This window comes from Cnephaeus nilssonii (assembly GCF_951640355.1).
Source record: "Cnephaeus nilssonii genome assembly, chromosome: 14".
Classification (NCBI taxonomy): Eukaryota; Metazoa; Chordata; class Mammalia; order Chiroptera; family Vespertilionidae; genus Cnephaeus; species Cnephaeus nilssonii.
This window is the reverse complement of record NC_137085.1, coordinates 67,971,970-67,999,561: the sequence shown is the minus strand read 5'-3', so window position 1 is coordinate 67,999,561 and position 27,592 is coordinate 67,971,970. Positions and strand designations below refer to the sequence as shown.

The 27,592-nt window shown below is 39.2% G+C and overlaps 1 protein-coding gene across 12 annotated transcripts in view; it reads left to right on the top strand.

The window, feature by feature from the left end:
• The window catches only part of LINGO2 (leucine rich repeat and Ig domain containing 2), a 1,264,400-nt gene that overhangs the window by 392,275 nt on the left and 844,533 nt on the right, over nucleotides 1-27,592 (top strand). The gene's annotated exons all lie outside the window — the stretch shown is intronic.

The following is a 27,592-nucleotide window of genomic DNA, read 5'->3' as shown; positions in this document are numbered from 1 at the left end:
AAGGTATCTGAATTTTTACCTCCTTAATTTTATGTTTCTGGGGAAAATAAGTGTGCAAATAAATCATTATTTATAAATTAAATGATTTGTCTTTTCTTTTCCATTTCCCAAATGTAATCTCCTGCGTGGTAAGCAAAGGCCAAATCTCTTTCTCTCCTCCCTCGCTCTCTCCTTTTTCTTATGTTTCTTGACAGCCTCAAATCCCATTCATATGCAGAGTAGGGACTCAATAATTAGGAGTTAAATTGAAATGATTCAATAAAACAAAAAGGTGATTAACTTCTACAGTGTTAATGTCTCTGAGGTCCCTCCTATGAAGAAGTTTGATAATTACAAAAGGGTGTGGGTGAAGTCCTGGCCTGTGTAATGCAAGTCAATGTACTAGTGCTGAGAATAGTACCTGGCCCATGTCAAGTTCAGAGTTATTATTTGAAGGAAGCCATCAGGCTGTCTTCCTCTCTAGGTTAAGTATCCTCATTTAAATGATTTCCAGACCCCTGCTCTGCTCTGTGTCTTCCTCTAGTTTATTTCTGACTCCCTAATGTTCTCCCAAGAATCGGATGACCTCATTGCATCCCAGGCTAGTGAAATTTAAATAGGAATAAAAGAGATATCACCTCCCTTTTCCCCAGTCAAAAGTTAATCTCTAAAATTTAGCACTTCCTTTCAATTACAAATGTAGGCAATAAACTACAGTAGTATTAGCAATACTTGTGACTTTGTAACTAAGAGAAATCAAATACTTTTATACCACATTATAGTTGTTATGATATTTGAAAATTTTATAAGCTCATTTCCATTTTAAAATAAATTTTTGGTATTGTATCCACTGCTAGATTATATATGAATGTATCACAATATGTTTACCATTTTGGTAACATATTTTAATATAATTCCCTTTGTTATCTGTATTTTATTTTATGCATTTAAAACCATTATTTTGAGAAGTACTCTTAACCAGACTACTAAATGTCATGAAAAAAATTTAAGAATAATACACAGTCTAGTAAAACTAAGAGCACCTGAATAAAAATATAACATTTACTTCCATTAATTCAGACTTATACTGAATTTCCCTTATGTTTTTAATTATTATAAAATAATATATATATCCATAGTTTCATATGGCTGAACAGTTTACAAAATGCGGCATCCAAGTCACTCCATCCCCATCTAATTCACAGAGATAACCATTGTGACTTATTGTGGGTATTTTTCCAGATATTGGCTACATATATACCCTAAAATATATCTAGGTATCTAGATATATATTTATATATATCTTTACTACATATTTAGATGACAGATAGATGATAGATGATAGATAGATAGATAGATAGATAGATAGATAGATAGATATTTACTACACTGTCACATAATCCACAATGTTTTATGCAAACTGCTCCATTTAGCTAAGTCATACTGTGGGCTCACATTGGTTTTGTAATCAAGCAACTTTTCAAGTCTTTTCATTTGTATTATTGTTAAACTCTATTTTAATCTACAATAAATTAAACCAGTGTTTTGTTTTATTTAAAAGATTTTATTGATTTCCTCAGATCATTCAACAACTATATATTGAGTGCCAGTCATTTGTTAGGTACCATATACACCACACACACACACACACACACACACACACACACACACATACACATACACACACTAGTGGCCCAGTGCATAAAATTCGTGCACGGGGCGGGGGGTGTTCCTCAGCCTGGCCTGCACCCTCTCAAATCTGGGACCCCTCAAAGGATATCCTACTGCCAGTTTATAGGGATCGGGCCTAAACCGGCAGTCTGACATCCCTCTCACAATCAGGGACTGCTGGCTCCTAACTGCTCACCTGCCTTTCTGCCTGATCAGCCCTAACCACTCACCTGCCTGCCTGATCGCCCCTAACCACCTCTGCCTCTACCATGGCGGCCACCTCTGCCTTGGTTCTGCCACTGTGGCTTCGTCTGGAAGGTCATCCGGAAGGAAGGACATCTGGAATGACGTCCAGAAGGTTGTTTGGCTATCTGGTCTAATTAGCACATTACGCTTTTATTATATATATATATTTTTTTTTTTCATAGTCCTTTAACCACTTTATGAGATGGGTACTTTTGTTACTCCCATTTTAAAGATGAGGAAACTGAGGCAGGCACAGAGTATAACCTTAACAGTAACTTGCCCAAAGCTTACAGGCAGTAAGTATCTAGTTTATTAGGTATGAACTTAGGAGAAATGAACATATATTAGGTCGAATAACAGATGAGGTTATTGGGTACAACTATAAACTGTGAATAGAATGTCAAGGAAGCAGACTTAAGCTAATATGCTGGTGATATTGATGACACTAGGAGGCAATGAAAATAAATCACTCCAAAGTGTCCAACAGGCAGAGCTAATGCACACTGGTCTGGCTGTGTAGGCCATTCCCAGCCTGGATTGGTTATGATTGGTTTGTGTGCCATTCCAGTAGTTTAGTGCCCATTAGTCCTTTAATCTTTTCAATATCACTACTATCTGCTTAAAGTTAGTTTCTGTTGAGGTAATCAGTTACTCATTAAACCCTACAGCTTGTGTCTTGGCATAATTCAAACTAATGTTGAGACTCTGGGGCTAGAGGAATCACAGGGAACAGAATTAATGTCTGGGCTACCCATGCCCTGAAAGTCCATCTGTACCAAGTTTCAGTTTAACTCAGAGAGTCATTTGTAGTAATTTTATTGGCCACAAAATAGTTTCCCAAATTCTTCCCAGATCTTTCCCAATTTAACTTTTAGAAGGGGCAGTGTGTAATCCCAAGCTTTCATGTTGAGAGATTTTTCTCCTCTTTCTTTCCGGATACTCTTGATCTTTTGCTATCCTCATCATTTCTCAAATTTGGATGTACTTACATTACGCTAGGCATCTTTGTGCTTATATTCTTCCTTCATGTTCATCACGAGCAGATTGGGAAGCAAATAGTCAAGATTCTATAAAATGGGTACATTTCCTTGGGAAATATGTGAAGTCATTGGGTAGATCAAGAAATAAGGCTATCCCTGACAGTGTGGCACAGTAGTTGAGCATCAACTTATGAACCAGAAGGTCACAGTTCAGTTCCCCGTCAGGGAATATTGCCTGGTTGCCGGCTCATTTCCCAGTAGGGGGCATGCAGAAGGCAGCCACTCAATGATTCTCTCTGTCATTGTGTCATTGCTATTTCTCTCTCTCTCTCCCTCTCTCTTCCTCTCAAATCAATAAAGAGATATTAGAAAAAAAAAAAGGAAATACAGGCTAGAGAGGTAATGATAATCTAATTGTAGACCAACTTGTCGGGGTCTTATCTGCAGCTGCAAGGGTTCAGGAATTGTGGGGTCTTATCTGCAGCTTCAAGGGTTCAGGAATCTGGAGAAGGGGCTGTACATAAATGAAGAAGCTAGACAAGAAATATGAATTTGGAAGGCATTTTGGGGTGCCAGACAGAAACTTAGTTCTAGTGACTATGCTCCCCGAATCTCCAGCCCCAGGGCTTTTTATTCACACATTTTGCCCTCTAGCAAAGCAGATATACATATTAAAGGTAAGGTCTGGTAAACAATAAAGGACCATCAGGTTGGGGGAATTGCCTTAGGCTGTTCCAGCAGCAGGTAATAGCATGCAGATTTTCAGTCCTGCTGAAAGAGTCCATTCAACCTTTTGAGGACTTCTCACATTTATTATAAAACACTGGACTTAAGCTCCAGCACCAGCTGAAATTCCAGACCACAGTTCAGAAGTTTAGAGACAAGGATATTCCCTCAATTCCACTGAAGCCATACACATTTTATAAACACTTAGGGTTTTTCTTCTTTTCTGTTTTCCTCAGAGAACTACATTGTTTCTATTCTCTTTTACTCACCAAGAAGCTCAGTCTTCCACTATATATATTCAAATAAAACCATCAGGAAGACTGATTTCTGAGTGTTATCTTTTATTAATTTGACTGGTAACATTAAATTAAAATTTTCACACAGTATCTCCTCAATTGAAGTTAGAAAAGGACAATATAGCTTTGAAAATTCTTTGGTATTATGAAATACAAAAGATTAACTTTGTCTAAAAGGAGGAATAGATGATAGAAATTTTCTGTGCATGGGAAAATTGCAGCTTTTAAAATTTTAGTTTGAAATTATTCATGTAGTGAAAAAAACACATGTTTTTTCATATCCAGCACACAGCATTATAGAAGTACCCTTTGAGGTCTGATGTTTGCTTTGTGATTAAAGAAAATGTATCTAGGTGGTTTTTTGTGCATGATGAAAATTAATGTGCTTCTAATTTTTTCTGGCTACTCACTGCTTAATTCTGTAATCAGGAGAATCCATTTAGAGGAAGAAGTATAATAAGAAAATTATGTTATCAATCAATTTATATTTAGTTAAAAATATTAAGTGGTCCCTTCTATAGTATCATGTAATAAGAGAAATAAAAAGCATAACCATTCTTGATTCCCTTTGGGAGTGAACTTAATTAAGATCCTGTGTGAAGAAATTAGGCACTTGCATTTGTCATAGACATATGGCAATATGATGTGAGATAATGTTAAAAAAGACAAGAGAGAGAAAGGGAGGGAGGGAGGGAGGGAGAGAGAGAGAGAGAGAGAGAGAGAGAGAGAGAGAGAGAGAGAGAGAGAGAGAGAGATTAACTCAGGATTGGAGCATTATGAACTGAGACTTAACCCATGGAGACATTTCAGTAGGGGAGGCTAGAAGGTAGGACAGGAGTCTGAGGAGATCATAAAGAGAAAGTTGTAAGTAAGTGGAGATGAAAAGTGTACCTACTGCTTGGGAAATAGCAAATGGACCTACCTTACAATGAAGAAAGATTAATGCAAGATGATGGCTTTCAAAGGTTTTAACAACAAATATCCCTTTCTTTAAATAATGCACATATGGAAATCCTAATATTTAAAAAAATACAGATAAAAATGAGCTGTTTTGACTGAATCCAGTGGCAACTTTTAGAGAAAGCAGGTGAAAATTCTTAATAACAGTGTGGATTTATTAGAAAGCTTCTCGATATTTGTGCCTTGTTTTTTCCTGTTTATCTCTGCAATTTGACTCCTGCTGGTCAGACTCTTACCTGGATTCCTGACTTAGAGACTTGTGATTCGCACTCTGTTTCTAGATTTCAGCAGCCCTCCTGGACCCTTGATTCTGTTCTCCTCTAGCCAGTGCCTGGTCCCTAGGTCTGTCTACCCCATTCGTCTTATTTGTTCAGACTTCCTTTCTTCCTACCTACAGCTTCACCCAATAGTAGGTCATCACTTCAGCCAAGAAAATCCACCCATTTTGAGGATGGTGTCATGAAACCAGTATTAGGTAGTAAGAAAGGAACTGAGGAGATATCTGTGGGAACAGAACGGAAAGGACCTTTGCTTTGTAATGGAGGCTATGATAGCACTTGTGATGGGTTAGGTATAGGAAGTGAAAGAGTTCAAACAAGCAAGAGTTATAGGTTTGGATCAAAATGCAGAAAGAATATGCCATAATAAAATACATCTTAATAACTCCTACTATGTGTATAGCCTTTATGATCCACAAAGCATATTCTTTTGTGTTCTCATGTTCACCCTCATAATAACCCTGTTAAGAAGATTTGTTACCTTTGTGCTGCAGAAGAAGAGGAAAAGAGATTATGTGCTTTGGTCAAAGACATACTATAAATTAGTTTAGACTGCCCATTTAACACTAACCTTATGGCTGTAGATCCATTCTTCACTTCATGGTAAACACGGGATACTGTACAAAGCGCTAAGGGATTCTTCATTTGCTTTCATACAGGGTCCTGTGATGAGGGCCACATTTACAATTAGCCACATTTCACAGGATTAGGAAGTACATGGTATGCATGTTGAATAGTTCTTTCTGCTCTAGTGAAAGACATCATTAATCAACTATCCTAGTCTTCCCTGCTGTGCCTGGATGCTGCCTCACAGTCTCAATATATTACTCTAGGCAACCACTACTCATAAATCAGAGTTGTCTGAGAGTTGAAACTCATTTGCCATTCTGGCACTAGCATCTCGAAATGACACATACACTGTGGTACAAAACTCAATAAAATGACATGCTTGGTTTCTAGTCCCTCAGGTTAGCCCTTTATATTCCCACATCTGAGGCCAATTAACCCCTTGAGCATCAGGTTAGACTTGTTAAATGAGACCTAATCAAGTGCCTACTAATTAGGCTTATACTTTGATTCCTGGGATTAAGCTCCTACATTCCACTCAATGTCTAGAAATAAATGTTCTATCTTATTCTTCACTAACAGAGTTCTGTTGCAAAGCCCAGTTCCTCCAAGCTAGGATCTTGTCATGAGTTCTTCCCTATATTTCAATCCAGTTCCTATTGTCCAGTTTCTGTGACTGGATCCCTGTATTATCTATTATGGTGAAAAAAACCACTCCCAAAGTTCACAGGCTTGAGGGAATAGCAACAGTAATATTTAGTATAAATGTACAATTTTACTAGGGCTATTTAGGAATGGATCCTTTTTGCTCCATGTGCTTTAGTTTTAGTTTAGTTTTTCTTTCCTGATTGGCAATTAAATAGAATCTTAATTTTATAGCTTAGCAACGAAGGGGCATACACTTAAGTCAATATACCTATATACCTATCACTTTAATCTATGCATGTCCATGTACTCAGCTGAAAACAATTACAAGGTATAGCCTAACAGGAACTAGAGGGCCTCAAAACAAAACAAACACCAACAAAAGAAGTGTTAATAAGTATTGAGCTTCATTTTGCACACTGAAGATCTATATTCTTGGAGGGTCATTTGCATGTCTGGCAGGGTGGTGCTGTCTCTGGTAACTGATCCAATCCCAGCTAATGCTGTGGGAAGCTTACCTGTCTCAGCCTCAATTTACTCTTCCAGCCGAGACCGATTTGGCTCAGTGGATAGAGCATCTGCCTGTGGACTGAAGGGTCCCGGGTTCGATTCCGGTCAAGGGCATGTACCTTGGTTGCAGGCACATCTCCAGTGGGGGGTGTGCAGGAGGCAGCTGATCGATGTTTCTCTCTCATTGGTGTTTCTAACTCTCTATCCCTCTCCCTTCCTCTCTGTAAAAAATCAATAAAATATATTTTAAAAAATTAAAAAAATTTACTCTTCCATCCAGTGAATATAGTACATTTTTCATTTCATAATTGTGAGAATTAAATATATTGAGGCAGTGAGAGGTTTGTTGACTAGCGTAAAAGCTGCGGGGCAACAATATAAGACATGTATATTTTTGATTCAGTTATTACTTTGAACCATGCTCTGTTTTCACCCATTCTTTTTTGTGCTCCATGTCCTCAATGGCACTATTTTTCCATTTCCTGTTACTTTGTGCTGTTTTAATTACATTGCAGCTAAAACTCCCATCTTGTGCTCAGTTTAACACCTCTGCCTCCCCACAGTGCAGGTCCGTTTTACCTGGGGTTACTTGGAGTGGTGAGAGGGCCTGGTTTATGTGCTCTCTTCCTTTGCCTTCCACTCATCACTGTGGAGTAGATACAGGGTTGTATTGAGTTTGGTTGAGTTTGATTTGACTGTGAAATTCCTCTCCCTCCTTTTCTGAGTCTGGCTTCACGGGGTTGGCTGGTATCCAGCCATGCATGGCAGGTAAGACAAGGAAGGGTCTCCTTGTCTGTGAGGCATTCAGAAGCATCTCTGGCCAGAATGTTTTTTTCTGCTGCCTGTGGTCTCTGTTCATGGTAAGCTTGATTGTGGAGGAGATAGCTTCCAGCTTCACCCTCTCTCTGTCAGTGAGGACCCCTTGATAGAGAGGAAGTGTTGCCTCCAGCCTTCTGAAAGTCTGTGCTCACCCCTCTAATGACGGATTCCTTGACTGGCCATCTAGTCTTAACTACTGCTTCTTTCTCTAACCTGGATGCTTCTTCATGTAGAACCAGAAGAACCAAGGAAGGTGTTAGTGAACAGAAGTGGGAATGCCCTCCCACCCTTGGCTTCCTAAGCACCTTACCCAAACACTCCTTTTATCCCCTCTTACCCACTGTCTCTCTACTCTGCAGTGTGGGCTGCCAGAGCAAGTGTAGCCACATTAGTAATACGCAGCTGAGAAGTTAGCACCAGGTACGTTGTTCTCAAACTCCAGGGCATACACATTAGGCTTTCACAAGCACTCTTTCACAGTGTTCAGCTTTGATGGCAGCTTTGAGGTTGGGCCTGTAGCCGCTACAGCTGGAGGCATCCAGCCAAGGTTGGGGTTATCAACTGCTCCTTTTTACTAACTGCCCTGACCTAAGAACCTTCTCCACCACTTGCTTTGTTGGCGTGAGCATCCCACCAGAAGGGACATTATTACTCTTCCCCTGATTATTTGTTTTAATAATCTTTCATTTCATCTTCTGTGCAGGTATTTTATTCCATGCTCCTCATGGACGGAAAGCCCAGGAAAGAAAAAAGCACAGTTTCAGCAACATTCAAGGGGCAGCAGCATTTTGTCTGAGTCTAGCAAGAATTGAAAATAATTGGGAGCCTCTCCAAGATGTGTCCCTCATCAGTGCACCCTGTGGTTGCTCACTCTGAACACCAACACGGGCTATTTCTGAGTAACCATGCTGTTGGGGGGCTTATTTATTTTTCAAACAACTCATGTGAATCATTGCCTGCTCCTGTTTAAGTTAGATACCAACAGCTTCCTTAGAAATCCTGGGCGCATTCAAATACTAGCTGTGCAAGTAGCAGGGAAGGAGGCTGTGCATTGTTCATTTGTCCTGAAACAGAACCTTCGAAAAGCAAGCCTTGAAGTCTTGCTTATGAGGATGGTGTTTCCTCCACCCCATACCACGTGTGTGCGTGGGTAAGGGGTGCCCTGTCTCGCAAGCCTGTAAACTGTCAGAGCTGTGACGGCTGCTATTTTTGTGGCAAACTGATTATTGGCCTTCACTGAATATTCACAATTCCATTAGCCAAGACCCCCACTGTTTCTTAGGGAATAAAAACTGGGTAGACTTCCAAGATTCTGTGCCCACTCTGTGATTTAACAATGGCCCCAGGACTGCCATTTTCAACTGAATCTGGAATGGGAGATCAATTATATTCTCCTGTTTATATTTGCCAGTTATATGTGCCAGTTTTTTGCAAATTATTTTTAAAGTGGTCTGCTCCCAATTTTTAAATCATCAATGCCATTAATCTATATATTGTACCCCAATGCTGGTGGTGCTGAAACCCATTTCCCATTCTTCTAACTTTGTTGCAAGCTATCATGTCAACCTATAGGATTAGATGACATAGTGCTTTTTGAGCTGTTCTGCTAGTTGCATCTTCTAAAGATGCATCTATAATGGAAATTTAGAATTTTTTTTTTTAGTTGGCCTAAGTTTTCTAATGTCATTTTCATCCTCTTCTCTTTCCTGCTGAAAGTTTTCTAAAGGGTCCCTGATTGCCTTGCTCAGTATGGCACACAAGGCCTTCTATAGTCTTGCCCCTAAGCCTTTTTCTGCCCGTATATTCTACAGCAAACACGCTTTCCTAAGCCATGATCTTATTCCAAAATCCTAGAATGCCCAGGCAACACTCATTTTGGTATTCTATTACTTGCTGGTTTGACATTTTTAATGTTTTATGAGATTTAGTCTAGCCTCACATTGGATATCTCTAGTTAAACTGAGCGACAAATCAATGTCAACATGGTGCCTATGCATGAATAACCCCCAAGTGTTCAGCAAACCGCAATTAATTTATTAAGAGCTGGAAATGACCATTTGACTCAGCCGGTGAGGGATTTTAGTAAGGAGTCGTGGTCGGTGTGGACAAGGAGATTCTGTGCGTATGCTCTTTCCCTCCTGTGGTAGGAGGGAGGTTACAAAGAGCAGAAATACAACATATAGATCATATAGTTTCTGTGGCCCTAGATGCTGTGTCCTTTCTTAGGACGTAGGAAACTCCTAAGAAAGCTGTGGAATTGGCTCCTGACTTCATGTCAGCACCAGGGCAACATTTCCTTCTTTCTGCCTACTCTTCTCTCTTCCATCTTTCCTAAATCTCTCTGTGATATTTGTTTTGATCTTTGCACTGGTACAATGATTGTACCAAAGGCAGAAGTTGCTAGCTGACTTGAATTTTAGTTGGAATATAGTATGAGTTTGCTTGAGGATTTTCATTCTGGATGGAAATGCACAAGCCCATAGCAGCCATGGCCACCAGGGTCTGTGGGAAAATGGTGTTTAGAATCTAACATATTTGGTTGTTAGTGGCCCAGTGATATAATTAAGCAATCCCATGCTCATATTTATTTCCTCATTCAGAAAACACTTTATCATGGCCTATTCTGTGACTAAGTAATAGAAATGCAATTTGAAGAAACTGTCCTTCTCCCAAGAAACTTGCAGTCTAGTGAAGAACCCAAAGCATGACAATACAACAAGCTCTTGACTGCTGTGCTCTGGTAGACATTCCAGCATACAGAATAGCAGCCATTAGCTCAAGGGAACTTCTGATAACTAGAAGAGATGGGAAATCCATGCAAATTAATATAACACAAGTAAAACACGCCATAGTAGTAGAACATACAAATGTGCCATATTAAATCCATAATAATAAAAGCATAATATGCTAATTAGACCAGACGTCCTTCCGGACGACCTTCTGGATGAAGCCAAGGCTGCGAGGGAAGTCCGGGTCCTGGTTGCCTGCCAGCGGACAGAGGGAAGCCCGGATACCAGGTGCCAGAGAGGGGTGCCAGAGGGAAGCCGGTGCTGGCAGTAGGAGGAAGGAAGGCCTACTCTAGCACAAATTTCGTGTAATTGGGCCTTTAGTATTATATAATGAGACACTTTTCATAAATGTTGTAAATATATAAAAGAAGAGATGTAACTGCCAATTTGGGAGGGGTTGAAGAAAGGGTGATGCTTGGGGATCAGGGGACAGTTTACAAAAGTGGTGAAATCTGAGATGACCTACAAGACTGCAAAATTTTGGATGAAAGGATATCCTCGGCTGAGGATCAGCAGGAGCAAGAGCAAAGCGATTGGGAAGTACAGGGTCTCTCCCAGGAATGGTGGAGAGTTTTCTGTGGCTACACCCTCATTAAAGGAGTACTAATGGATCAAGCTGAGGACTGGTTGCTGAAGACCTTAAATTGGTTATGCTGAGGAATTTGGGGCCGTTCAAAGGATGCTGAATGTTTGATATACCTAGAGAAAAGTTAAAATGAAGAATGCTCATATGCAAATCATCAGGTGGCAAATAAATGATCATTTGTATTTATTCTTTAGACAGTAACTGTTTCGTTTTCTCATTTGAATGATTAAAGGTTGAATATGGCTCATTTTGCAGAAAATAAACCCCTTTGGAATTAAGAGTGTTTTCCAGCTTTAACTTTCTTTAGTTTGTTACTAGTTGACATCCTGTGAATAATGCAGGAGCTACACCCTTCCTACACTGCCACTCAAAGTGCAAATTAGGAAGTTCATTTCCTTAAATTTTGAGCTTGATAACTGACAGGTACAGATTCCCAGAGGCAGCAGTTAACTTCCTGTAAACTGATATAAGATTAAGCTGATGCCTCTAGAAGGGAAAGTTAATATGGTAGGTGAATTAAATCCTCTTTGCTCCAAGGAAAGAATTTCACTTAGCTATCTGCTGCCCTGCAGGATCTGTGCTTTAGAAATATCTAATGCAGAGCAAGTAAGTCACCTCCGCTTCCAGACCAGCCACCTAACACTCTGAGCATTGACTGAGACTCTACTCATAACTACAGAATGAGGAAATGTGATTCACACCCACAAGGGCTCACTCTCCGTCTGGAGAGAGGTGTGAGTTCAATCATTAACTTTTGAAAGTATGAGAATTACTTTCAAGCAAGTCCTTCTTCTGTAGTCTCAAGGGTCTTTAATCTCACTCTGGGCTATGCCTATATAACCCTCTTTCTCCATGCTATTGTTTTTCCATTCCTTATCAGAGAAGGATGAACAGGAGTGTAAAACATATGAAAAGAGAAATAGATCTGGGCATCTAAATATAGGGATGAATATAATATAAATATAGTCAATGTATGAGAATGATGTATGAAATGGCAAACCAAGAAATAGCAACCCAAAGGCCAAACACATTCATATTCTTACTCATTATGTCTGGCCCGAAGCCTTCCCATCTTCTTCCTAATATACTCTTCTCCTTTAGGAGAACTGTTCCTCTCCTTTTCAATTTATATGTTCCAATGGGGCAACCAATAGGCCCAGCTCCTAGATCACAGTTGAGGATTATATGGTGGACACCTGATCCAATTCTAACCAATTCCTTTCTTGAGAAGTTTCAAGCTATATCTATCTATCTATCTATCTATCTATCTATCTATCTATCTATCTATCTATTAATGAAGATAAGAGGAACAGTTCCTCTCTAGTCTTGAAACTTTGGAGACTTGAACTCAGCTATTGCTCCATATTTCTATCATGTGGACTAGGTGGAGAAAGTTGTTCTGGGAGAAAGAAGCCACTATGCAGAGAGAAGAAGAAATGAAAAGTAGAATGAGGAAGTACTGGATGTATTTAAATGTCTATGTCATTATTCCTGACAAACTAAATCTCTGTGCCTGCTAAGATGATATGAAATAGCCCAGTAGGTATCCAATTAATTTTTATTTTGTTCTAGCTTAGTTAAGCTACCTTTCTATTATGTGTAACCCAAACATTCTTTATTAATGCAAAAGAATGGGTATACCTGAACTTTTATAAAATTTTAAATCAAATCTCTACATATTTCAAAAATTCCTGGAATCTGTATTAAAGTTTTCTTCTTTTCTAAGCACTCACTACTGATGCTAACTTTTTATCTCTTTAATGTTTAGGATTCTTTAGTGCTTCAACAAAACTTATGAACCTGTTAAATCCCCAAACCTGTAAAATTCCCATGATGCCATGAAGTAAGGTCTGATTTTCTTATTTGCTTCTTCACATCCAGAAATTTCTAGAGAATGTTGCCTGTGAGTACAATAAATTCATAAGCCTTGGGATCTAATAGCTGAACAAACTGTATTGTAGAGTAGGGAAAAAAAAAGAATGATTAAATGCTTCATTGGTTACTTTTCATCAATCCTCATGTCTTACTCTCCTTTATTAATTATGTTATAGCAGACTCACAAGTGTTATTAATTTTTTGTACTTAAACATTTTGTCCTTTAAATTAGCTCAAAGTATTGATTTTTTTTCTCAGTAAAGCAGATATCTAATTCTTTTCTACAAGTTTTAATTGTGTGGGTTCTTTATTAAATCACCCTTTTTTCTTTGCATTTGTTCTTAGCAGTTGCCAGGCAACTCTTATGATACTCGGCAAAATATTCTGAGAGGATTTTTTTATAGTAAAATTAGTAGAGGCATAGACCCCTTGTAATGACAGATATTACAGTTGTTCAGATGTAACATTAGCCACTATGAATGAAGATTGTTATTTAATGTTACACTAAATGGAGTTTTCTGTCCAATTGTGACCTGGGTCTCCCACCTACAGTTTGCCTAAATTGCAAAGAATACCTTAATTCCAGATTTTAAAAGGAAGTGAGGTTAATAAAAAATATATAATGACTCTTTTATTGAGTTTTAAAAGGTGAATGATGATAAATGCATTTACCCAAGCATTTTCTCTCTGATTCATACTGCTGCCCTTAGCAAAATGGCTCAGGAAAAATCAGTCCTTTTATTTCAGATTTCCCATTGAGAAATACTTTTAACGATCAAGAAGGGGATTCAGTTATGCTGGTTTCTTTTACAGGCAACCCCATGTAAAATACATTCTAGTAATTTAATTAATATGCTATTGAACCCTCTAAACAAGTTTTTTTTTGGTTATTTATTTTATCTATTTATTTTTTATTACATAGGTCCTCCTTTTTTCCCTATTAACCTCTTCCAGTTTGCTACCGTACCCCTTTCCCCCATGCCCTCACCACCTCATTGTCTGTGTCCACAGGTTATGCATATATGTATACACGTTCATTGGTTGATCTCTTCCCACCCACCCTCCCTTGCCTTCCCTCTGAGGTTTAACAGTCTATTCATGCTTCTGTGTTTCTTGGTCTATTTTTGATCATCAGTTCATTTGGTTCATTAGATTCCACATATGAGTGAGATCTTATGATACTTACCTGTCTCTGACTGGCTTATTTCACTCAGCATAATACTCTCCAGGTCCATCCATGCTGTTGCAAATGGTAAGAGTTCTTTCTTTTTTATTGCCATGCAGTATTTCATTGTGTAAATGTGCCACAGTGTTTTTATCCACTCATCTGCTGATGGTCACTTAGGCTGTTTCCAGATCTTAGCTATTGTAAATTGCGCGGCTATAAACAGAGGGGTGGTGCATATATTCTTTCTGATAAGTGTTTTGGGTTTCTTAGGATATATTCCTAGACGTGGGATCACTGGGTCAAATGGGAGTTTCATTTTTAATTTTTTGAGGAAACTCCATACTGTTTTTCACAGTGGCTGCACCAGTCTACATTTCTACCAGCAGTGCACGAGGGCTCCCTTTTCTCCACAATCTCACCAACACTTGTCCTTTGTTGATTTGTTGGTGATAGAATGCTGGGGATATTAATGAGAAGTCATATGAGTTAAGGCATGTGAAAGTACTTTTGACACTACTACTCTCCAGGTTTAGATTTTTGTTGTATTGGTGCTGGTGTAGTTGTTACTTTGGAATTAAGAAGGATCCAGTATGAGATCTTCCTGAGAATGACTTCTATCACCTATGTCTTATTTTAGAGCCGATGTTTAGGTTTGGCCAAAGGAAAACTGAGTAGGAAGAGACAACTCTTCAGAAACCAGAAAGAATTGGGAAAATACTGTTGTTCTATTAATGACGGCAACCCTCTCTCTCTGCTCTAAATTTCATTTTCTCTTTCTTCATTTTGAACTGTGCTCCAATTCTCTCTTTTTTCTCTATATTAAATTTCTCTGTATTAGCCAGAACTTTTTCTGGCGTGTATAAAGCTGTATAAATCTGTTCCATCGTAAGAAAAAAAAATGAATAAGCTATTATGTCTTAATTATTTGCCCCTTGACAGCTTGCCTTCCTTTGACACTGAATGTGTTGCTATGTGCTGGGCCCCCACTTCTTCAACCGACTGTTCTTTAGGCCCCTTCTCACTTGCAAGGCTTTCCCTAGGGCTGCAGTGCCTCTGGTCCTCTCTCTATAATTTGAAACTATTGACAATTAGCTCCTTTTCAAAGTTCAAAGCTCCTCTTTGGTCTTTAGTTTCCTCATTTCATCCTTCAGTCTTTAGTTTCACCTGCCTTCCCTCTAACTTCTTTTGAAGTGTTTAAGAGTACGTTCTAATGAAGTTATTGTTTACATACCAGCATTGCTCAAGGTTCTCATCTAGGCTCCCTTACCACCTCACTTCAGATATTCTCCCTGGGTTTTAGTTACTCCTGAGGTTTGTACAACATCAGTTCCCTCCTGTGTGTGTGTGTGTGTGTGTGTGTGTGTGTGTGTGTGTGTGTGAGAGAGAGAGAGAGAAGAGAGAGAGAGAGAGAGAGAGAGAGAGAGAGAGAGAGAGGAGAATTTCTTTCCGAGTTCCAGCTACTTAATCTAGCCCCCTTTGAACTTTTCAGTGTGTATGACCTAAAGCACCTAAAATTTAACATGCTTCTAATAAACTCATTTCCCCAAAACATTTTCACATTCTCTTTACTCCTTTTTTTTTTCATGAAATAGCATGCTCATTCACATAAATTCCCAAGCCAAAATTCTGACCTTATTCTTGACTACTCTCCCTTCCATCCCTAAAATTGCTTTCCATCAAATTAGAGTATCTGTCTCACAAATCTATATATCTATATCTATATCTATATCTATATCTATATCTATATCTATATCTATCTATATCATCTATATCTATATCCTCTATATCTATATCTATATTTAATCCTCACCAGAGGAATGGAGGAAGGGGAGAAAGAGAGAGAGACAGAGACAGAGACAGAGACAGAGACAGAGAGAAAGAAAGACATATGAGAGAGACACATTGACTGGCTGCCTCCCCGACATGCCCCTACTGGGGCTGGGGAACCTGCAACCTATGTACCTGCCCTTGACCAGGAATTGAACCCTTGACCCTTTGGTCCAAGGGCAGAGGCTCTAACCACTGAGAAAATTTGGCCAGGGCTCACAAATATTTTTAAATCTGTTTTCTCCTCTTTAACCCCATTGTCTCTAAACATGGCCCATTTATAATTCTTTTCCTGATTGCTTAATCACATGTTCCTCCAAAGGCTGATTCTATGTTCCTATGACCCTTTCCCCTTACATTTGTTTGAATAATGAAGAGTAATATTAAGGGGAAAATTGAGCATATTTTTATAGTGTGTGGATAATTTAAAGAAATAATCCTATGTAATAAAGAGGTAATATGTAAATTGACCATCACACCCTCACACAAGATGGCCACCCCCATGTGGTCACAAGATGGCCTCCACAAGATGGCCAGCAGGGGAGGGCAGTTGTGGGTGATCAGGCCAGCAGGGGAGGGCATCTAGGGGCAACCAGGCCAGCAGGGGAGGGCAGTTGGGGATGACCGGGCCTGCAGGGGAGGGAGGGAAGTTAGGCATCAATCAGGCTGGCAGAGGAGTGGTTAGGGGGTGATCAGGCTGGCAGGCAGAAGTAGGTAGGGGCAATCAAGCAGGCAGGCAGGCAAGTGGTTGGGAGCCAGCAGTCCCGGGTTGTGAGAGGGATGTCCGACTGCCGGTTTAGGCCCGAGGGGTCCCAGATTGGAGAGGGTGCAGGCTGGGCTGAGGGGACACCCCCCCCAGTGCACAAATTTCATGCACCTGGCCTCTAGTATTATATAAAAACAAATAAACAAAGCTGGAAGTTAGCCAAGGAATGAAAATGGTTTTCCTAGGGTAATAATACCAGCAAGTGGATATATTTGAGTAGGAATGCTAAAAAAACACTCTTTTTTCCTCGTAATGTTCAGTGATTGAGTATTTCTATATCCATCTGGGTCTTCTGATTTAGTTATGTTTCACATATTCACCAAATCCAAGGAATTTTTTAAAACCTGCTCAATCTAGGCCTGACTTTTAAATGTGATCATCTAACTATTCTAGTTTACAGAAGTGGAATGAACTTCCATCTGCTGCCTTCTTGAATGGCTCTGCATTTCTTTGTCCTGCCAGAATTAACTATGAGTGATGCTAGAGAGTCTTGGTATTTGGCCTAAAAGACAAAAGCTGAAGGATTCAACCCTACATGATATTAATTCTTTAGAAGTCATGGGTGCATTTGACATTAGAGAATTTTGAAAATTTTCTGGTTAGGTCAAAACATTTGACAGACTACACCCTGCTACTAATTGGTGAAACCTCTGCTTATCCAGGAATTTTAACTTGTTGATTAACCATGCTATACTAGTGATTCCAATATTACCAGCATGTATGTGTATGCACTAGATGACATGTTGTCAGGAACAAATGGATTTAACAGAGGCAGGTCAATACCAGAAAAAAATGTGATGACAATATACCTGAGATAATGGCAGGCTTTAGTTTTCTTTGAGATGTATTAAAAAAGAAGAAAAGGGGTTGTTTTGATTAAGTCAGATGTTTATTTGATATAGACTTGGGCTCCTTGGGAACATTGTCAGTGAAGTACTGGGGGTTGAAAACAAAATACAACAGATTGAGAAGTGAATAGAGGGAAAAATAGAGACAGTAAGAGCAAACTCTTTTAGCAATCCTGGCAGTAAAACAAAAGAAAGAAGAAAGTAGCTCGGGAAACAGGATTAGGAGCTTTTATAGATTAAAAACAAAAATATGTTCTTGCACAAGAAAAATGGGAATACCTTTTGGGAATAAATAAACTTCTATTTATTAAGACTTAATTTTTAAAATGTTTTTCTTCTCTGTAAGTGACTGCCTTGCTGAAGCAACATTTATGTTTATGTGTATAGTTCCTCTATGTTCACACGGAGACTTCCCCAGCTTGAGAATTACAGTGTAATATGCTGCATGGCATAGGGAATCTCAGTCCTGCTGCATCTCAAATAGGAGGAATTCTTTAAGGATCTAATATCCTCCTGAGATGACAGATATGCCTTGACCACTTCCAGAAAATTAGCATTTTTGGAAGGCAGGGCTCACATTCATAATTTGCATCATCTTCAGTATCTGAGCAGTGACTTGCGTGGAGAATTTGAGGTGAGGACAGGGGATTTAAAAACAAAGAAGGCACCATGGCCAGTTTTTCTCAGTGGTTAGAGCATTGCCCATTGGACCCAAGGGTGTTGGGTTCAATTCCAGGTCAAGGGAACATACCTCAGTTCAGGCTTGATCCCTGGCCCTGGTCAGGGCATGTGCAGGAGGCAACCAATTAATGTGTCTTTCTCACATAGATGTTTCTCTCTCTCTCTCTCTCTCTCTCTCTCTCTCTCTCTCTCTCTCTCTCTCTCTCTCTCTCCCACTCCAGTCTTTCTAAAAATCAATGGAAAATATATCCTCGGGTGAGGATTAACAACAACAAAAAGTTGGGAAGAATGTGTCCAGTGTTCCATTCTGGCTCTGTTTCTGTTCTGTTTACATACAGGGATATTTTTAGTTTCCCAAATCAGGAGGACTTCGGATTTTTTAAGATTTCACATTCACTGTGTTAAAATAAGTAGTAAGATTCTTTCAGTTTAGTAACGTATTATAAGTTTCAAATATTTTCATGCCCATTATCTCACATGAGCAAACCGAGACTCTGATTTAAGTGAGTAGACTAAAACCACATCATTAAGAATTAGTGAGCTCAGGACTAGGTCTGTCTGTAGACAACCAGGCATATGTTTTTTCTACTACACCATGGCTTGACCATTGAGTATATATCATGGAACATAGCTGTGGTGCTGGTTTAGGTTATTTTCTTTGTTTAATCTCATGGTGAACATATAGATTTCCAGAGCAGACCAGGAAGACAGCAGAAGAGAAAGGAGAAAATACAGACTGAGGAGACCCACTGGACACCTTGTTCAAGTGTGGTTGAGGAGAGTTGGAGAAGAATGATCACTTATAGTTGAGAGTAATCAGCTGACCCAACGGGACTTCATCCAGAACCCAGGACTACCTGGATGATTTTCTGTGACTTAACAGCAGCCAGTTCACACGTTGGTGTCAGGTCTCTTTAAAGAGTACTGGGCTACAATGACAGACACTTGCCTGAACTTTGACTTTGTATCCTCCTCATGGATTGGTTAAAGCATCATCTATTTTTATTAACTTTGACTATTTTTGCTTCCCTTACCTTAGCCTGAAATTTTGATAGACATCTCTAATTTTGATTTAAGATTGCTGCCCCCAATATTTCACTCTAGTTTCTTGATTTTATTCCTGTTGTGCAGTTCTAGCATATGATGTAGACCAAGTACAATACTAAGAACTCTTGAGTGTTTTTAGCAGATAAACTTCTTCCTCTTGTAATGCTTTCTATTCTCCCAATATAGTTTTATTTGAATATTGCTTGTTTGCCCCCCCAACCCCTGAAATCTATGTTTGGTCTACAAGGAATGCCCTGATAGGATCACAGTCTTATTGCTGAAATATCTTTCAGAATCAACACAGATTTTCATCACAGATGCCTTAGATTTGATGGCAGTATCTCAAGACTTGCCCTTGGAGTCTTGATCCTCTATTTGCCCTAGAGCATACCCATCTTTTTGGGTTTTATTTGATTGATGTTCTTTATCTAATTTATTTTAAATAAATGCAAAGTGTCCTGACACCTTGTAAGAACAAACATTTTTAAAACCACTAATTAAGTCCAACCTTCTATGTTATAGGCCATACAACTCTTGCTCTGAGTGTTTAAGCAACTTTTCAGAACTTGTGTTTTGATTTAGAAACAACTTTAAATTCCTGACATGGTATTGTTATTTTTTTCTCCTTTATATAATTGTCTTAACAATATGTCCACCAGCCCTAAGGACCTACATCCATGTTTGTGTTGGGCTTTTGTGACCAAGAATTGCCAGACCACTGGGACAGTGTGTAATGATAACTGGAGAGAGCATCAGAAGACAGGCTCTAGTCCTGGCTTTACAAGTTGCTACATGTGTGATTTGGGTCCATATAAACTTATCTTGTGCCATCTAGGCTTGTGGTGATTGCTTTTAGGCTGAAAGGCTCTCTATAATAATAAATGCTAGACTTGTGATCATTAGCTACTATATTTTTAACTCTCTAAATCTGGCCCCTGACACTCTTTATATCTTCATTTAATACAAGGCCACTGGTAAAGACTTTTCTCTGTCATGCTGACTTTCTGGGTTCTCATACACAATAAAATATTTTCTACTTCAAGGTGTTTAGTTCCCTTTGACTAGAATTTTTCCCTACTGACCTTTTGCATGGCTGGGTTGTTTTTATTTTTTATGTCTTAACTTGGAGGCCCTCATTGATTATCTCATCTAACATGGCATATTCCAACTATTATCCCATACCTTTAGCCTGATTATTTTATTTATAGCATTTATTATAAACATAATTATCTTATTTATTAGTTTGGCTATGCACTTATTCTCTGTTCCCAGAATCGCTATGAGAAAGGAGCTTTTCCTATTTTGTTCAAAGCTGTATCTCCTGTGACAGATAATATGGTAGATGCTCATGCTTGTTAAATATTTACTAAATAACAGAAGGAAGAAAGGAGGGGAGGGAGGGAAGGAAAGGATTCATTTAGGCTTATATCCCACTTCCTCTCACATGGAAATGCTCACTGCTACATGTGAAGAAACACCTCAACATCTGGAGTACTCTTTAATATCCAGCAACTGATGATATCCACTATATATTTTTCCACTATATATTTTAATGTAGCTGGCTACAATATTCCAAGGCCTACCTCAGCATAATGAACCATGATTCAGCCACTCGTTTGCATTGCTGACTGTCTAATAGCTACAGATATTGGAAATATCATTCATAAATGTCAATTATGGTGGAATTGGCAGGAGCATTGCTTAGCACAGGAGCCAGGGCTGTCAGTGAAACTCATGTACTGCACATCCTTCCTCCCATCAGCAGGCTGCTCTCCCTGCCTGCTTTCCACATCATTTAGGATTTTTTATTTTCTTTCAAGGTTGACACAGCTAGGATCTCAGCTCATCAGAGCCTATATACCTTCTCTGCCTTTATCTCAACAGAATCATAATAAACATTGAACTCTGATTTTGAAGATTGAACTCTGGAAAAGCCAATCTCTGAGAAAAACAATCCTCCACTGTGAAATTTACCATTTTATTTAATGTAAGAATAATTCTTAAGATATTTTGTAAGAGGAAGAAGGCAGCTGTTATTTTTCTCCTAGTGCATGTAGCTGAGGCATTTGACAACACCTAAGGGTTGTTATTAGGCATGTAACTGGGCCATTAAGCATAGGAATTTGCACGGACATTCTTGTATACTGTTGGAAACCTGAATATCTCATATGAATAAGGCATAGCTTAAATATGACATGCCCAGAACAATAGCAAATGGTGATACATCATGAAAGAGAAATTTTTGAAAATATATACAGTATTTTATTTTTCTTAAACCAGTGCTTTATTAATAGAAAAAAGCAACATTTATGTAATTTTAGATGAATAATTTATTTATTAAAAGGTTTTTATTTGAAAGTAAGTACTACCAGGTAATCACACACTAAAAATAATAAATATATATTTTAACTTGACATTTATTTCCAATTCTAGTTGCTGCCTGAGTTTTACTTTTTCTAATGAAGGTATATTTACATAAATGTTTGTAAATTCTGAATATATGCCAAAAATTCCTGAATTGTCACAGACTATAGCCCAAGGTTAAAATATGCTTCTGGGACTTAAGAATGGGTCAATTCTATGTTAAATTTTTAAAAAATGTATAGAAAATATAGTTTATTAATTCAATGAATACATATAGCATGCCTACTATGCCAATAAAACAGTTATTTGCTCTCATGGATTCTATTTTCAAGTAAAGACACAAAAATAATGAGTGAATGACAAATTAATGAATAGACAACAAAATTATCAGGAAATAATAAGTGCCATGTAGTAAATTAAAAAATTAATAAAGGAAGAGGTATTCAGAGAGACTCTATAGTTTTTACTGCAGATTTATGGTTAGAGAAGACCATTTAAGTAAAATTTAAGCCAAACTCTGAATTATAAGACTTAAGTCTTCAGGGAAGCATTTTAAGGAATGTTAAGCCACTAAGGCAGAAATGAGTAGAACATGTTTGAGGAACCAAAGAAAACTAATATGGCTGAAATGTAGTGGGTGGAGGGTAAAAGTATCTATATATATAAAAGCCAAGCAACCAGGATGCCTGAATGACCAGAACGACTGGAATGACTGGTCACTATGACGTGCACTGTGGCCAGCCAACCTCCCGTGTCCCCTCTCCCCCGCTGGCTCGGCCCAATTGGCCCCCATTGGGGTGGGCTGTCTGGACCCCTCCCGTGCACGAATTGTGCACTGGGCCTCTAGGTATAATATAGATTCATATGTAGGTGAAGACAGATTATTATCATGGTAAGGCTTTAGAACTCAGAGTTAGGAGTTGTAGTTTACTTCTAAATTTAATAAGGCATTAAAGAATTTTAAGTCAGGCCACTACAAAATTTTATTCATGTTTTGAAAAATAATCCCTTTGACTACCATATCAAGATGGATATGGGCAAGGGGGCAAAAATAGACTCAGGGAAGAGACTAGTTAGGTGGCTCTCAAAATAATCCAGACAGAAACAATGACTGGGGCTAGAGTGGCCATCATAGAATAGAAAAAGGTGGATGGCTTCAAGGTGTAATTTGGAATTAGCATCAACAGAACTTATTAACTGACTGAATATAAGGGAGGGAAGAGAAAGAAGAACAACAAAAAGCCTACAAAAAAAAAACAAAAAACGCACACACACAACAACTGCAGGTTAAATATCTATTTACAAAGATAATGAAGACTGGTTTAAAAGTAGGTTTTGACATTAAATTAAGACTTCTGAGTTGTCCATGTTAAAATTAAATTTGAAATACTTACAAGGCATCCATGTGGAGACATAGAATGGTCAGTTGGAAATAAAGAGCTGTAGTCCTGAGTATTAAAATATTTAAAAGTAATGGAATGGGATGAAGTCACCTAAAAGGAAAGTGAAGAACAAAGATAGAGCCCTTGAGGAATCCAACATTTAGAGGTTGAACACAGGAGCAAACATTCCCAAAGGAAACTTAAGAATAACTAATAAGGTAGGGAAATACCTAAGAATAGGATACTGTAGAAGCAGAAAGAAAAAAAAAAAGTGTTTGTTTTTTTCCTGCTTTGCATATTACTGAGTGATCAGTAATATGATGATGACTTTCTAGAGAAATAGCCAACAGTCCTGAATTCTGGGCTTCATTTTTTTCTTTTAAAAACATTTTTATTTTATTATTTATTATTTTGCAATTTTTCTTTTTAAAAAACACACAACTTTATTGTTGAAAGTATTACATGTGTTCCCTTTTCCCCACCCCCCATTGACCCCTTCTAGCTGCCACCCGGCCCCCACCAGGCCTTCACTGCCCTATTGCCCTATTATTGATTGTGTCCATGGGTTATGCAAGTTCTTTGGTTGATCTCTCCACCCCCACTCCCCACTCCATGCTAAGGTGAAGCCACTTCCCCTCTTTTATCCTTTCCTCTTCAAATGTAAAATGAATCACCATTTCTCTGCTTTTCTGCCTAGTATGTACATCACTAAATCACTCTTTCTTGGTGAATCTGAGTCATGCCTAGAATCTTCAACTCAGTTCTCAAGGCCATTCTGACTGACCTGTCAAACTTGGTTATGTGAAATGACATCATTTTATATCTCTGCTGTAACTTATCTTTGGAACATTTTCAACTTTAATTCTATTTTATGATGAAAACAAAATGACTTGTAATACCTTATCATTTTAAAAATGAACTCAAAAAGAAGTTTTGTTTTAGTCCTTGTGGTTACCTTGCAAATATTTTCCAGACTTTGCAAATACATTGCAACATCCTGGAATTTGTATATTTACCATGTATGTAAAAATATGTTTCGGGTTAGCTGACCCATTATCAAAATATCTCAATAGTTCTATATAGTGGATAACTTGGACTTAATTTTCTGTTTTCCTAGGTTTTTGTTTTTGTTTTTGTTTTTCATGGAGGTGATGATGAACCTTAATATGGATGAAATCTGGAAAACAAAGGAACCAAGATTGGATATGATATTATAATAGGAGGATCTACTTGCATCATTAGAATTGTGGGTCAAAGAAGAGGTTTTAGTCAGATGAAGAATGAGAGTAAGCAGGGACACATGTGTAAGAGGCAGTGGGTAGAGGAAATGTGCTTCAAGGAGAAGGAAGGACTCTGAGAACTCAGGTGAAGAAGAGCTTTATAGTCTTTGAAGAATTGAAAGAAAGCCAAAGTAGGTGGAGTAAAGTGAGCAGCAGAGAAAATTAGTCTCCAGGAAGGGAAAGGAATAATTAATATGTGACTTTTTAAGCAATGTTAAGTATTTGGGATTTAATCCTTGTTTCAATTAGAAGCCAGGAAATTAATGAGCAAGTGACTTAAAAAAGGCATTTTTAAAAGATCACTGTGGCCATGCTATAGAATATAAATTAAAGAGAAAAACAAAGGAAGGAGACCTCTTCAGGAGTTATTACAGTAGTCTAGACCAGTGGTCGGCAAACTGCGGCTCGCGAGCCACATGCGGCTCTTTGGCCCCTTGAGTGTGGCTCTTCCACAAAATACCATGGCCTAGGCGAGTCTATTTTGAAGAAGTGGCATTAGAAGAAGTTTAAGTTTAAAAAATGTGGCTCTCAAAATAAATTTCAATCGTTGTACTGTTGATATTTGGCTCTGTTGACTAATGAGTTTGCCGACCACTGGTCTAGAAAGAGGTGGTGTTACCTTGGCGAGAGAAGTAGGTATTAGTGACAAAGTTGAGTAGGTGCCAGGATTGTATCCGTCTGATAATAGACCAGCAACTCTGTCAATGGCATAAATATTTTTATTTCTATTAAGAAATTTGGTATATGTTAAAGTTTCTACATTTCATCAATTACTGTCCTCTAAATAAATTTCATATGATGTTCCAGGGAGCAGTATCTTTATCTTATCTCATAAATGATTAACAGCTTTAATTAAAGAAACACTTTCAGTTGCCAGGAATTTTACACCATAGGCAAAGCCGTATCTCCTCTATCTATGCCAATAAGTAATAAAAAATACTCAAATGCATAAAATACTGCTAAGACAGAATGGAGTTTTGGAGCTAACTTTACTCTAGGCACTGGATGACCAGAGTTTTAATTCCTATTTTTCTTTTAACCATTGATGTTACCTAAGAAAATTTACCTTCTGGGTGAATTTGCACTCTAAACATAGATGTTTTTAAAAATCAAAGGATAAAATGATGGTGGAAATATTTTTGTAAATCTATTTCTCCTCTGAGTGGTCTTAAGTCGGGTTGCCTTTGCTGAGGATATGGAATGCATTTTTTGTTGTTCATTTCACCATTAAATTGCATAGCTTTGCCCTTATCCCGGAGAGCCTGCATGGGAAATGAGCAGTTCAGATCCTACCCTACAATGCCAGGATTTTATAGCAGTGTAACCTCAGCAAGGAATCAAATCAGGGTTGTGGTTACTGAATATTTGAAGTTAGATATTTCCTCAGATAGCTCTGTTTCACTTTCTGAATCACCAATGGGGAATGCATGCAAAGACCACTTATCAAAAAGGTCAGGATGATTACATCATATCTTTATGGAAAGTTTAACATTTACAGTCAATAATGTCATTGAAAGCATAAGTACATTTTTTTTACAAACAAAAAATACTTTGAAGCAGCATAATGCAGGGGAACAAAATCACTTTAAGATTGTTTCCTTTCCTCTGTGTAACAAGGGGCACTGAAAATAAGCAGATGGCATTCTGTGGGCTGAGGATGAATGACTAAGGATTCATGGCAGGATCCTATCACCAGATTATGTGAAATTGATGCATTTAACTCTAAAAGCTTTTGGTTCTACAGATTGTTTAAAGCATTGCTGAAATTGCATTGAGAGAAAACACTGGAATGATTCAAAATTACAATATGATGGAAAACAAGGTGTTTTTACTATTACTGTTTTTTTTCATCATTGTGATGAGTCTGATAATTGTTAATGTTAAAATCAGTACAATGCAGCATGATCTTATCATCATCTATACTAATAAAAGAGAAACATGGAAATTGACTGTACCTCTGCTATGCCCACAAGCCACGCCCACCAGCCAATCAGGAGTGAGTATGCAAATTAACCCAACCAAGATGGCTGCAGCCCAGAGCGAGCAGGAGGCTTGGGTTTCCCCGGCAATGGAGGAAGGCTCAAGGCTACAAAGTTTCAATTATAGAAGATAAACAAATCCCAACAAAAATGGTGGAAGCCATGGAGCTGAAGAGAGCAGGAGGCTTGAGTTTCCCCTGGAAATGGAGGAAGCCAAGCTTCCCACAGCCCTGGCCTGCCCTGGCCTCTGCTCAAGGCTACAAAGTTTCAATTATAGAAGATAAATAAATCCCAGATACCAGGGCCTCTGCTTGGGTCGCCAGGGGGCATGGCCGGCCTGCAAACCACCACAGGCCCCTTGCCCAGGCCTCCCCACACCCCAAGGGAACCCCCACCCTGATCCGGGACACCCTTCAGGGCAAACCAGCTGGCCCTCACCCGTGCACCAGGCCTCTATCCTATCTAATAAAAGAGTAATATGCAAATTGACTGTCACTCCAACACACAAGATGGCTGCCCCCATGTGGTCAAAGATGGCTGCCCCCATGGCTGCCACAAGATGGCCAGCAGGGGTGGGCAGTTGTGAGGGACCAGCCTGCAAGGGAGGGCAGTTGTGGGCAATCAGGCCAGCAGGGAAGGGCAGCTGGGAGTGACCAGGCCTGCAAGGGAGGACAGTTGGGGGTGATTAAGCCTGCAGGGGAGGGCAGTTAGGGGTGACCAGGCCTGCAGGGGAGGGCAGTTAGGGGCAATCGGGCTGGCAGGGGAACAGTTAGGCATCAAGCACGCTGGCAGGGGAGTGGTTAGGGTGTGTTCAGGCTGGCAGGCATAAGCGGTTAGGGGCAATCAGTAAGGCAGGCAGGCAAGCAGTTGGGAGCCAGCAGTCCTGGATTGTTAGAGGAATTGGGCCTAAATGGGCAGTGGGACATCCCTCGAAGGGTCCCAGATTGGAGAGGGTGCAAGCTGGGCTGAGGGACACACACCCCCGTGCACAAATTTGTGCACCAGGCCCCTAGTCCTATCTAATAAAAGGGTAATATGGAAATTAACCAACACTCCGCGACAAAATGGCTGCACCCATGGCCACAAGATGGCGGCGCCCAGTCCTCTTAGCCCCGAACCCCAGCGGAGTCCCTAAGTCTGCCCAGCAGTGGCAGTCCAGGGTGTCTAGCTGGGAGGTGCCCGCCCCATACACAGAAATTCCTGCCCAGTGGCGGCAGTCCGGGGTGTCCGGCTGGTCGCCTCCAAGCCACGTGTGATCAGGGGCGAAGCAGGCCGTGGGGCTTTTGGCCGGGGTGTCAGGCTGGCAGCGACCCGCCCCCGAGC